The sequence below is a fragment of the Herpailurus yagouaroundi genome, unplaced genomic scaffold (assembly GCF_014898765.1).
Source record: "Herpailurus yagouaroundi ecotype Mexico unplaced genomic scaffold, PumYag 139, whole genome shotgun sequence".
Taxonomy (NCBI): domain Eukaryota; kingdom Metazoa; phylum Chordata; class Mammalia; order Carnivora; family Felidae; genus Herpailurus; species Herpailurus yagouaroundi.
The window spans coordinates 20678688-20690796 of record NW_024412394.1 but is presented as its reverse complement, the minus strand read 5'-3'; the positions used below and the strand labels follow the sequence as shown (position 1 = coordinate 20690796).

The window sequence follows — 12109 nt, the reverse complement described above, 5'->3', positions numbered from 1 at the left end:
CATCAATCATTATTTTTACATTTACTCATTTCCACTACCAGTAGCTCAATAGGACATACATTGTCACGACCAAAGTGGCATTAATTGCACCATAATTCACAGATGTATTACAAATGAGCTAAACAGATTTCCATTTATTTATTTATTTATTTATTAACATTTATTCATTTTTGAGAGTGAGAGAGACAGAGTGTGAGTGGGGGAGAAGCAGAGAAGAGTGGAAGGCACAGAATCAGAAGCAGGCTCCAGGCTCTGAGCTGTCAGCATAGAGCCCCACGCAGGGCTCGAACCCATGAACTGCAAGATCATGAACTGATCTGAAGTTGGATGCTTAACCAACTGGGCCACCCAGGCACCCCCAGATTTCCTTTTATAGGCCACTAGTTGATTACTCTTTTCCAAGGTACCTTTACTTTCAATTTCTCACCTAAGGAAATACACCTTCTTTTCAATGACATCCAGAAAGATCACCCTTCTTAACTTTAATCTGGGACTACATATGGTCGTTTGTTTCTAAAAGTTTTCTTATTTTGGTTTTACAATTTTTTTTAATAGAATACAATCAGTACCTGTCCATCCATTAATAGAAGCTTTTACTAAGTACCTGTTATGCATATAATCCCATACTAAAAATATAAAAAGCATGAAACACTTGCCTTCCAGAAATGTATGAGTTAGCTGAAGAGGCAAAATGAAACATACACACAAATCTATTATCACTTTGAACAAAGCCATATATTGTTAAGGACCAAAATGAGTACTGCTTGTAGTCAATGCTTTCACATAAAAACAAGTAGATATCAATGTGGAATAAACAAGCCATGGATAGCCCTGTGCAGGATGCAGGCTTCAGGTGAACCTGGGGTGATGAGTAAGAATATGATCAGGCAGCAAGAAGGAGCATTTTAATCCCACACAAGAGTGAAAAACGTAACAAAAGCACAGAACAGGCATGAGCTTGGTATATTCATGAGCTAGTTAAAAAAAAAAAAAAAAAAAAAAAAGTTGGTCTGCTGGAAAAGTATGCTCCTTTCACTAGGAGATAAATTTGAATAGACACGATGCAGCCAGGTGGAGGGACACAGATTTCTGCGATTCAATAAAACCAGTGTTTAAAACAGTTAGTCTGGCAGTATTAGGGACTTGAGGAGAGACAACTAGCTAGGTCTTTCAGTGTTCAAACACCCAGTGAAGAAGTGACAATATTTCTGAGCTGATTCAAAGTAAGAACTCCTGAGATTACATGCTTTAACAGCATTTAGGTGATAAAGAAATTTAAGATATCAAAGATAATTCAGGGATTTCTCTTAGGAATCCAAATCTGCCTAACCAAGCTCATACCCCAGCCCTCTCAATGCTCACAAACTGTCATTCATTCACTGCATAAGATACCTAACTAGACTTTATCTCAAATAAGGGCCTTTCCAATCTTTTGAAGCCATGCTCTCCATTGTGCAGATTCAAACAAAATAAAGTTCTATGATGTGCTACAAGCACTAAAGGGCTAATTTGACCAAAAACATCTTTGTTAAGGGCCCTGTCTTAATTTAAAATTCTCCACTTAACCCAGCCTTTTCAGACTCAGGACTACCGAAACTCAAATCTGATTTGGGAGGATAACCCATAAAGCCATAACCATTTATTAACTCCTTAGCTCAAAAGACATAACAAGTCACTAATCAGAGAGACAGTTGTGAAGGAATGGAAAATAGTGCCACAAGTTTTGCTTAAAGGGTGGAGGGATCAGAAAATAATCAACACAAAGGCAGAACTAAAGAAGAAAGAAGATTATAGGGTCCACTTGGCTCTTTTAGTGGAGACAATCCTGTCCCCTAGGCTCAAAATTTTTACCAACAAAGCCTAAAAGGATAGAAAACCTAAAGGTTAAATCTGATACAAGAAAAAAAAAAAAAAAAGAACATGTTTACGCTACTGGCATGTGGTACATAGAGGCCAGGGATAATGTTAAACATACTTCTTGGATACACAGGACGGCCACCTGCATTAAAAGATTATGTGGCCCAAAATGTCAATGGTGCCAAGGTTGAGAAATCTTCATCAAGCTGCTCGCTTAATGTGCCTGGTATCACACTACGAATTTATGACCTTTCTGATGTTCATTAAGGTTCTTTCCTGTACATACTAGGCTCATTTTTAACAAAAAAATAGGCTTTTATTTTCTTCATAGAATCAATCCATTTGATTAAAGTGTATTTCCCTAAGGTTTAGTGAGTTGTGGTTTTCATTTGACAATTCCAGTCCATGAAGGGACAGGCATCCAGTGATCACATGAAAATTACATCTATTATTTGTAATTGTTTAAGATAGTAGTTAACTACTGGTTTGTAACAATTTTAAATTTCCTTAGCACTTATTTCCTAAAGTTTTTAATTTAACTTTTGAATTCCTGTAATGTGATGGTAAACACTATAATTATCTACTTGGAAGTTAAAATGAATAACAATGCTTGAAAACACTGTATTGATTTCTGAGCTTTACCTACGTAAATATATACTCTGCAACTACAAAAAATTCATTCTTCAGCTATGGGTAAACTGAGAAATCATAGAGATCAAAAGGACCATGAAAGCAAAATAAAACCATAAAGACACAGATGAAAAGTTAATTATGAGGGGAAAAAAAAACAAATGAAGATTTAAAAAAAAAAAGGAAAACATTGTGGGACTAATTAAATAGGAATGCCAGATACAATGCAGAAAAAGACATCATAGAAAAAATGCAACAGCTAAGAGCACTGAAATTGAGTTATTATGTAAAAGAATTAAGATAAAAAAAAAATATGCTTGGGGCACCTGGGTGGCTCAGTCAGTTAAGCCTCTGACTCTTAAATTTCAGCTCAGCTCATAACCTCACAGTTTGTGAGATCGAGCCTCATGTCTGGCTCTGTGCTGACAACGTGGAGCCTGCTTAGGATTCTCTCTCCCTCTCTCTCTTTCTGCCCCTTTCCCGCTTGCACATGGGCACACTTTCTCTTCTCTCTCAAAATAAATAAACATGAAAAAAATTTTTAAATAAAATAAAAATATGCTTGATGTTGTCTTGCTAGAGAAGCTATGCTTTCTAACCACTGTCTAGAGATACACAATAATCACAAAAGCTGTATACAAGGGATAATTGTGAGGAACCATTTATAAACAAATTTTAAGGGAAGATAGTAAGGTAATGGCACTTGCATAAATGGGTACTGCAATAAAATAGCACTTGTATTTAGTTGTAGACTTAATACGGCACTCTCAGGAGTTTAATCACTGAACATTTTAAGAGTTTAATTTGAGGACAAAATTAATTGGGTATGTCTTTAAACATGCAAAGGTGTATTATTTTATTAATAACCATTAAAACTCCTAGAAACTATATAAACATATGTAATAGAGTTAATGAGTAGAGAAAAATAAAATTTCACCATGATATAAAAGCTAAACGGATCAGTAAGCTCACATGCTAGTTAAGTGACTCATTCCAAAAAAAACAAGCTTATAAAATATGGGATTCAAAACCATGCCTCAAAAGCATTACAAATTCATTTGATACTGAATCTTTGGTATCATTCATGGAAAGTATAAATTCCAAATGTTAAATCTGTAAATACAAAGGACATAAAACAAGATAGTGAACACTAGACTTCAATTCATGGGCTACTCTGGAAAACATTTCAGTAGTTTCACTATAAAATTAAATATGTAAATGGCATACTTGTTTATGGTTTCTGATCTGAGAAGATTCATTGGGAGAGACTTGTGAAATAACAGGTCAATGGAAAAATGCTCCAAGGAGAAATTATAACTTCCTTAGATCACAAATAGTCCAAGGTTATGATTAGCAATGTGCAAGCAGGTGACCCAAAGTCAAGACTTTGAAACCCATACAAAAAGGGGAGTGCCTGAGGGGCTCAGTTGGTTAAGTGTCCCAACTCTTGATTTTGGCTCAGGTTTTGATCTCATGGTTTGTGGATGCATGCCTCCTGCTGGGCTACGCACTGAGAGTGCATAGCCTGCTTGAGATTCTCTCCCTCTTCCTCTCCCTCTCTCTCTGCCCCTCTCTTGCTCCTGTGCTCTCTCTCCCTCTCTCAAAATAAACAAACTTAAAAAACTACAAAAAGGATCACAGCCGCTGTCGTCTCTGAGGTCCACTTTCCAACTTCTGTCTTAGGCTGTTTCTATTCAACTACTGAATGCTTTTATGGGTTAAATATGTCCCCCAACAAAGTAGGTTGAAGTCGAAGGCCTTGGTCTCAGTGGAATGTGATCTAATTTGGAAATAGGGTCTTCTTTGCAAATGTAATCAAGTTAAGATGAGATCATATTTAATTAGGGTGGGGCCTAACCCAATATGACTGGTGCCCTTACAAGGAGAGTGACACAAACAAATAATCAGGGAGAATTCCAAGTGACTACAGAAGCAGAGACTGAAACGCTGAGGATTACTGGCAACACTAGAGCTGAGAGTAAGGCATGGAACAGATTCTTCCCTAGAACCTTAAGAGAGAACACTGTCCTAGTAACACCTTGATTTGGAACTGTTAGCCTCCAGAATGATGAGAAAGTAAATCCCATTGTTTTAAGCCAAAATTTGTGATATTTTGTTATAGTGGCACCAAGAAGCTAATACAAATGCATATAAAAATCATCTTTATTTTTAAACCTTAAAAATTTTAAATAGAGATACTTAAGAAATTTTAAAAAAATAATTTACCATCCAGAAATGATTTCAAGCACTTTTTTTTCTAGCTTATGTGATGATATAAAACTAGGTCTCTGACACACTTTAAGGTTGAACAAATTTATTAAAGAACATTTGATAGTCTTTCAAATATTGACAAAAAAGCTTGATCAACCTTTTTTTGGGGAGGGGATAACTGACTTTATATGTCAAAATACCTACCTAGAGAATATGAGAAAATGCTTCATTAAAGAGTATTTCAGAACACCTCTGCTTTATAAAATCATAATCCATGGTCCACAATAGTTAAAAATTATAGATCTCTTTTTCCTTTGAATTTTTACCTGTCAAGATTGTCTTTGATTTTGAATTTGATTACCAGAAATTTAAGATGACAATTAAAACATTAAAGAAGGTACTATTAAATTAAAAATTTACTATAATATTCAAGCTGCCAAGTGCAATTTGATATCAAATTGTGGCATCCTAACTTATTAAAAATTTCTCAGCTGGCTTTATAATCATACAACAAAATGGTCCATTAGCACAGATTACAGTCTTCCACAGGGTATGCTTTTCAGGAGGCCAAGGACTACACAAACATATAGCACACTCAGTCACAGGGGTCTGGATGCAAATATCTCCAGGTGTAGATCACAAACAGAATCACCTATGTTATCAGACTTATGAAAAGGAAACTAAATATCTCTAATCCATTTTATAAATCCCAAATAAAAATTCAATTTGCTCAATATCTAAACATTTATTCATTTCTTTTCATTGGGTGATGGTCTGACAATATTGCTTTATCAGATTAACTCAAAAAACACCCATTATTCAAGGGGTGCCTGAGTGGCTCAGTCAGTTAAGCGTCCAATTTCAGCTCAGGTCATGATCTTGAAGTTCATGAGTTGGAGCCCCGCGTGGGGTTCTGTGCTGACAGCTTGGAGCCTGGAGCGTGGAGCCTGGAGCCTGCTTTCGATTCTGTGTTTCCCTCTCTCTCTGATTGATACATACAATCATTCAGATGAATAAATAGAAAAGCATTGCTACACTTTGCAGAAATAAATAGCATAAACATCAGATGCCACAATTAATATTCAAAATGACCTTAAAGTGGTAAAATAATAAGTCAACATGAACAAGATTAAATCCAATACAACAAATGTAAAAGTAATAGTTTACATTAAAAATTAATCATACAGGGGGCACCTGGGTGGCTCAGTTGGTCAAGCATCTACCTCTTGATTTCAGCTCAGGCCATAATCTCATGGTTCATGGGTTCAAGGCCCCAGTCCTGCATCAGGTCCTGCACTGGCAGTGCAGAACCTACTTGGCATTTTCCATCTCTCTGTCTTTACCCCAATTGCTCTCTCTCACTCTCTCTCAAAATAAGCATTAAAAAATTTTTAAAAATTGAACAAAATAAAAATTAATCAGATGGGGCGCCTGGGTAGCTCAGTTAAGTGTCCAGCTCTTGATTTCAACTCAGGTCATGATCTCATGGTCTAGAGATCGAGCCCCACATCAGGTTCAACACCGGGCCTGGAGCCTGCTTAGGATTCTCTCTTTAAAAACAAGAAAAATGTACCATACAACTACAGGATTGAGCAGACTTTAAGACAGATTACATCTTGAAGAACAGCTGAAAACTTAGTGTTTAATCTACAGAGAACACTGAAAGAGACCAAGAAGAGTAGTCTTTAATTGTGTCAAGTGGGAAAGTAGGACTGAGTGACAAATCACTGGTTGGCTCAGTGACTCAGAGTGGGTGAGATGGCCCAAGTTTTGTCTCTGGCTCTGCCACAAATAGGTTTAAGATTCTGGTCATGTGACTTCAGGGCTCTAAGCCTCATGTCCCTTATCAGAAAAATGGTTAAAATAACAGTACTGACGGCAAAGGGTTCCTGTCGGGTTTAATGAGATAGAGGCCCTCAATTCTGTATCAGCCTTAAAATCCGCTAAAATAAATTGTTACATAGTAAAGAAACACAACTTCAAATACTTCCATTTTGACCTCAGTGTGCATTTTCTAATTGACTAAATTCTTCTTTCCAGCTTATCTGTTAACTCAGGCAAAAGACCCCGCAGGCAAAGCATCCTGTGATGGGGAAATGAAACTATGCTTTCAAACAGTAAGGCCTACTCCGAGCCAGCAAGACCCGCGTGACTGACCCCAAGACAAGGAGGGGCCTGAACTTTCATGCCTCCCAGCAAGTATCCACTAACCTTTGTCCCACATTTGCTTTATATAAACCAGGAAGTAATTTTAGCCCTTTGGAGATAGTCTTCAAGATCCCAGTCCACTGTCTTCGGGCTAATCCTCTATCTTCCCGGTGTTGGCCTCTGCTCTGGACATTGTCAGTGGCGAGTGGCCGAATTTGGTCTGTTTGCGAACCCTGAGACCGGTGTTCTTGCACTCCCACACCCTGGTCACAGCAATATAGGAGAGAATTGTACTTAATAATAAGGATCTATATTTCTCTTCCTTTCTTAGTGAGGATCCTCTTTCTGTATGTAATCAAGCAGAGGACTTTTTTTTTTTTTTTTTTTAAACAGTCCTATCATGTTTAACAAGTTGTGCTCCAGGCACCTTTGGCTTCAAAATTCTAAGATGATAACTTATTTTGCCTGCTGAAAAGATCTGATATACCCACAAACTTGCTAACGTTGTTTGGAAGAGGGAGGTGGTTAAGAAAGTGTTTCCTGAGGTGCCTGGGTGGCTCAGTTTGTTGGGCATCGGCTGATTATTGAGTTGGAGTCCTGCATCTGTCTCTATGCTGATAGCACAGACCTGCTTGGGAGTCTCTCTCTCCCTGCCCCTCCCCCACTCATGCTCTCCCTCTCTCTCTCCACTCTCTCTCTAAATAGAAGAAAGAAAGAAAGAAAGAAAGAAAGAAAGAAAGAAAGAAAGAAAGAAAGAAAGAAAGGGTGGGGGGGAGAGAGAGAGAGAGAGAAAGAAAGAAAGAAAGAAAGAAAGAAAGAAAGAAAGAGAGAGAGAAAGTAAGAAAGAAAGAAAGAAAGAAAGAAAGAAAGAAAGAAAGAAAGTAAGTTTCTTACTCTAGTGTGACAAGGAACTGCCTGCTGTCCTCAGTTTCTCCTAAGTCAGCCTTCACAGTTCAGCTTCATTTTTTCGAAGTTAAATGAAGAATATTCTACATATCCATTTTCAAATGTCAAACAAACAAAAAGCCAAGAAAGTCAAAAGCTGCCATAGCAGTTTTGATAGCAAGCAAAAATGCTTATATTATGATGCTATATGGATGATAAGCAGGCTATCAAACCATATGAGAACAGAATTATAATTAAAGAAAATTCATCCAAAAGCAAAAATAAAAACACATACATACAAATGATAATGGCTGCCTTGGTGGTTTTATGGGTGATTTTTTAAACCTTCTTTATACTCTTCTGTTCCTATCAAATGTTTATCTATCTTCGATCTATAGTTTTGCTACAGGAAAAAAAAGGAATATTTTAAGGGAATTACTCCAATAGTTATTTTTTACTTTAGAATACCCTCCTCTGTTTCCATTCACTTTCTAAGTTGACTGTCATATGTAATTCAAAACCCTGCATATAAAACAGTTTAGGAAGTCTTACAGCACAACACATGACAAGTACAGAATATGAGAAACTAAAGCCATACGGGTTCAGGGATCAAAAAGGAAAAAACTTAAATAAAAATAACTCATACACTTAATGAGGTCTGAGTAAGTAGCTCACTGATGTGCCCTTTCGTCCCCAGCTCCCGGCAGCTAGGAACAGAGCTACGGCAAGGAGCTCCCATAGTAATTTCTGCACATATTATCACTTTCCATGCATTATTTAAATGCATTATTCTGTCTTCTTCACTAGACTGTAAGCTCTGTGATGGTTGAGATTATGTGTGGTAAGCACAATTATCAATGCTCACTACATAAGTGTCACATAGCAAGCTAATGATATACTGCTTTAATAACTCAGCATTACAGAAGGAGTTGATTAAACAGGATACGTCAAAAAAAATCCTGAAGTATAAATTCTTTTCAATGATCATACCCACATCCTCGCCAACATCTGTTGTTTCCTGAGTTGTTAATTTTAGCCATTCTGACAGGTGTGAGGTAGTATCTCACTATAGTTTTGATTTGTATTTCCCTGATAATGAGCGATGTTGAGCATCTTTTCCTGTGTCTGTTTGCCATGTGGATGTCTTCTTTGGAAAAGTGTCTATTCATGTCTTCTGCCCACCTCTTCATTGGATTATTTGTTTTATGAGAAAGGGGAACCTTATTGCACTGTTGGTGGGAATGCAAACTGGCTCAGCCACTGTGAGAAAACAGTGTGGAGGTTCCTCAAAAAATTAAAAATAGAACTACCCTATGACCCAGCAATTGCACTACTAGGAATTTATCCAAGGGATACAAAAATGCTGATTTGAATGGGACACAGGCAACCCAATGTTTATAGCAGCACTATCAACAATAGCCGAAGTATGGAAAAAGCCTAAATGTCCATCAGCTGATGAATGGATAAAGATGATGTGGTGTGTGTGTATGTATGTATACACATGTATGTATGTATACGTACATACACACAATGGAATACTACTCGGTGATGAAGAAGAATGAAATCTTGCCATCTGCAACAATATGGACAGAAATGGAGAGTATTATGCTAAGTGAAATAAGTCAGTCAGAGAAAGACAGATATGAGTTCACTCACATGTGGAATCTGAGAAACTAACAAACATAGGGGAAGGGAAGAAAAAATGAGATAAAAACACAGAGGGAGGCAAACCATAAAAGACTCTTAAATACAGACAGCAAACTGAAGGTTGATGGCAGTAAGTGGCAGGGAGTGGGTTAAATGGGTGACAGGCATTAAGGAGGGCACTGGTTGGGTTGAACACTGGGCATCATATGTAAGAAATGTATCACTGGATTCTACTGAAGCCAAAACTACATTTATATGTTAACTAACTTGAGAGTAAAAAAGAAAAAAAAAAAAATGATAATGTCCATGCAGAACTTTTTAACACTGAAGCACATATTTGTTTCAATTAAATGGAGGTTAATTTTTTGATAATACAAAATATTACCTGTTGAAATGGGCTTTTAAAAGAATAATTACAAACCTAATGAGCACTGTAAAAGTAAATAGATAAATCCATAGATCTCTATTAAGAATAAACATGGGGTGCCTGGATGGCTCAGTCGGTTAAGCGTCTGACTTCGGCTCAGGTCACGATCTCACAGTCCGTGAGTTCGAGCCCTGCGTCGGGCTCTGGGCTGATGGCTCAGAGCCTGGAGCCTGCTTCCGATTCTGTGTCTCCCTCTCTCTCTCTGCCCCTACCCCGTTCATGCTCTGTCTCTCTCTCTCTGTCTCAAATATAAATAAACGTTTAAAAAAATTTTTTTTAAATAAAAAAAAATAAACATAAATACTAATTTCAAATGAGCACTCTGTCAGAAGGATAGAAATGTTATCAAGTGTCAATTGGGAATTCTGCCTAAGAACTGTATTTTGAGATGTTTAATTATGTTAAAGTCATTATGAAAATAGTTTCTATGTATTTAAATTAATCTTCATGAAATAAAGTTCTAAGTCTTGTTTTTCAACATGATACACATTAGCTATAAAGTGGGACTCATTTCTCCTTTGTTTTTTGTATCAGTTCTGTTATTATATGAACTTATTTCAGCAGAAAGAAAGGATTCACTGGGTGTTTAAACAGGTTATGATTATAGATGTTTGGTATATCATTAAGATGCAATTAAACTATACATTCCAGAGCAGTGCTGAGAAGTTTAAAAGACCGTATTTTCCAACATGGTAAAACAGAACACTGTGATGCTTAAGTTTATCCAACACATCATCCAGATGAAAACCCAGATTCTCGTTTTAAGAAGCCTATCCATCTCTCGGGGGCGCCTGGGTGGCGCAGTCGGTTAAGCGTCCGACTTCAGCCAGGTCACGATCTCGCGGTCCGGGAGTTCGAGCCCCGCGTCAGGCTCTGGGCTGACGGCTCGGAGCCTGGAGCCTGTTTCCGATTCTGTGTCTCCCTCTCTCTCTGCCCCTCCCCCGTTCATGCTCTGTCTCTCTCTGTCCCAAAAATAAATAAACGTTGAAAAAAAAAAATACATAAGCTTTAAGAAGCCTATCCATCTCTCTACTCTAAAGGTAGGCAAAACTTGCAACAGGTAAGTGTCTGTTGTTTTTGTTTTCTTTTGTTTTGTTTGTTTTTCCCTTGACAATGCTATAGTACCAGGGGAAATGGTTTTTAATACCGACTACTGTCACTGCCAAAGGTATCAGAAAATCATTGCTGAGATAGCCTCAATGTTGGGTTCTAGGACAGGAGGCGAAGAGTATCTTTCAAATGTGTTCCTACTATCTGGGCTTAGATTTCAGAACTTTACTTATCTGTACCTTCACTGTTCTCTGTCAATATTCTCCCCAGGATAATGTCATCCAGTCTTACAGCAGGAAATATTCTATATCAATTTTCGATGACTCTCGAAAATCTCCAGATGGGACTGCTCTCCTAGGCTCCAGACTCATATATTCCACTGGTTTCTGGACACCTTCCCTGCTATTTAATAGGCTCACTTTTTTACATTAAACATGCCAAGTTAATTCCCATTTCAGGATCTTTGCACTAGTCATTCCAACAGCCTAGAATTCTCTTTCTTTTCATTCCTGTCTTACTCATGTGGTACCTCCTTAGAGTGTCATTCCAGACTACCCATTTTAAAAAGGACCTACCCGGGGTGGGCAAGGGAGGGGTGCTAGGTGGCTCAGTCAGTTAAGTGTCTGACTTCAGCTCAGGTCATGATCTCACAGTTCCTGAGAGCCCAGCGATGGGCTCTGTGCTCACAGCTCGAACCTAGAGCCTGCTTCAGGTTCTGTGTCTCCCTCCCTCTCTGCCCCTACCCCTCTCATGCTCCATCTCTCTCCCTCTCCCTCAAAAATGAACATTAAAAAATTTAATTAAGAAAAAAAAAAGGATCTAACCAGGGCTCCTGGGTGGCTCAGTTGGTTGAGCATTCAACTCTTGATTTCAGCTCTTGCGAGGATCTCATACTTCCTGAGTTCAAGCCCCACGCTGGGCTCCACACTGATGGTGTACATGGAGCCTGCTTGGAATTCTCTCTCTCTCTCTCTCTCTCTCTCTCTCTCTCTCTCTCTCTGCCCTGTGCATGTATGAGTACCTGTGTGCTCTCTCTCAAAATAAATAAACTTAAAAAAATTTTTTTTCAAGACCTACCTTTCAGCTATGCTTAATTCTATTACCTGGTTTTATTTAACTTTTAGCACTTACCATCATGTAAAATAATCAAGGTGTTTGTTTACTTGCCATTGCCCATATCCCCCTCACCAAAATGGAAGTTCCTGGAAGGCCACCAAGCTGTTTATTCTAATTTATCTGTGCCTGAGTCATATT

The 12109-nt window shown here is 37.9% G+C and overlaps 1 protein-coding gene across 2 annotated transcripts in view; it reads right to left on the bottom strand.

Moving 5' to 3' along the window:
• Positions 1–12109, bottom strand: part of FAM83B (family with sequence similarity 83 member B) — an 87304-nt gene that overhangs the window by 68043 nt on the left and 7152 nt on the right. The gene's annotated exons all lie outside the window — the stretch shown is intronic.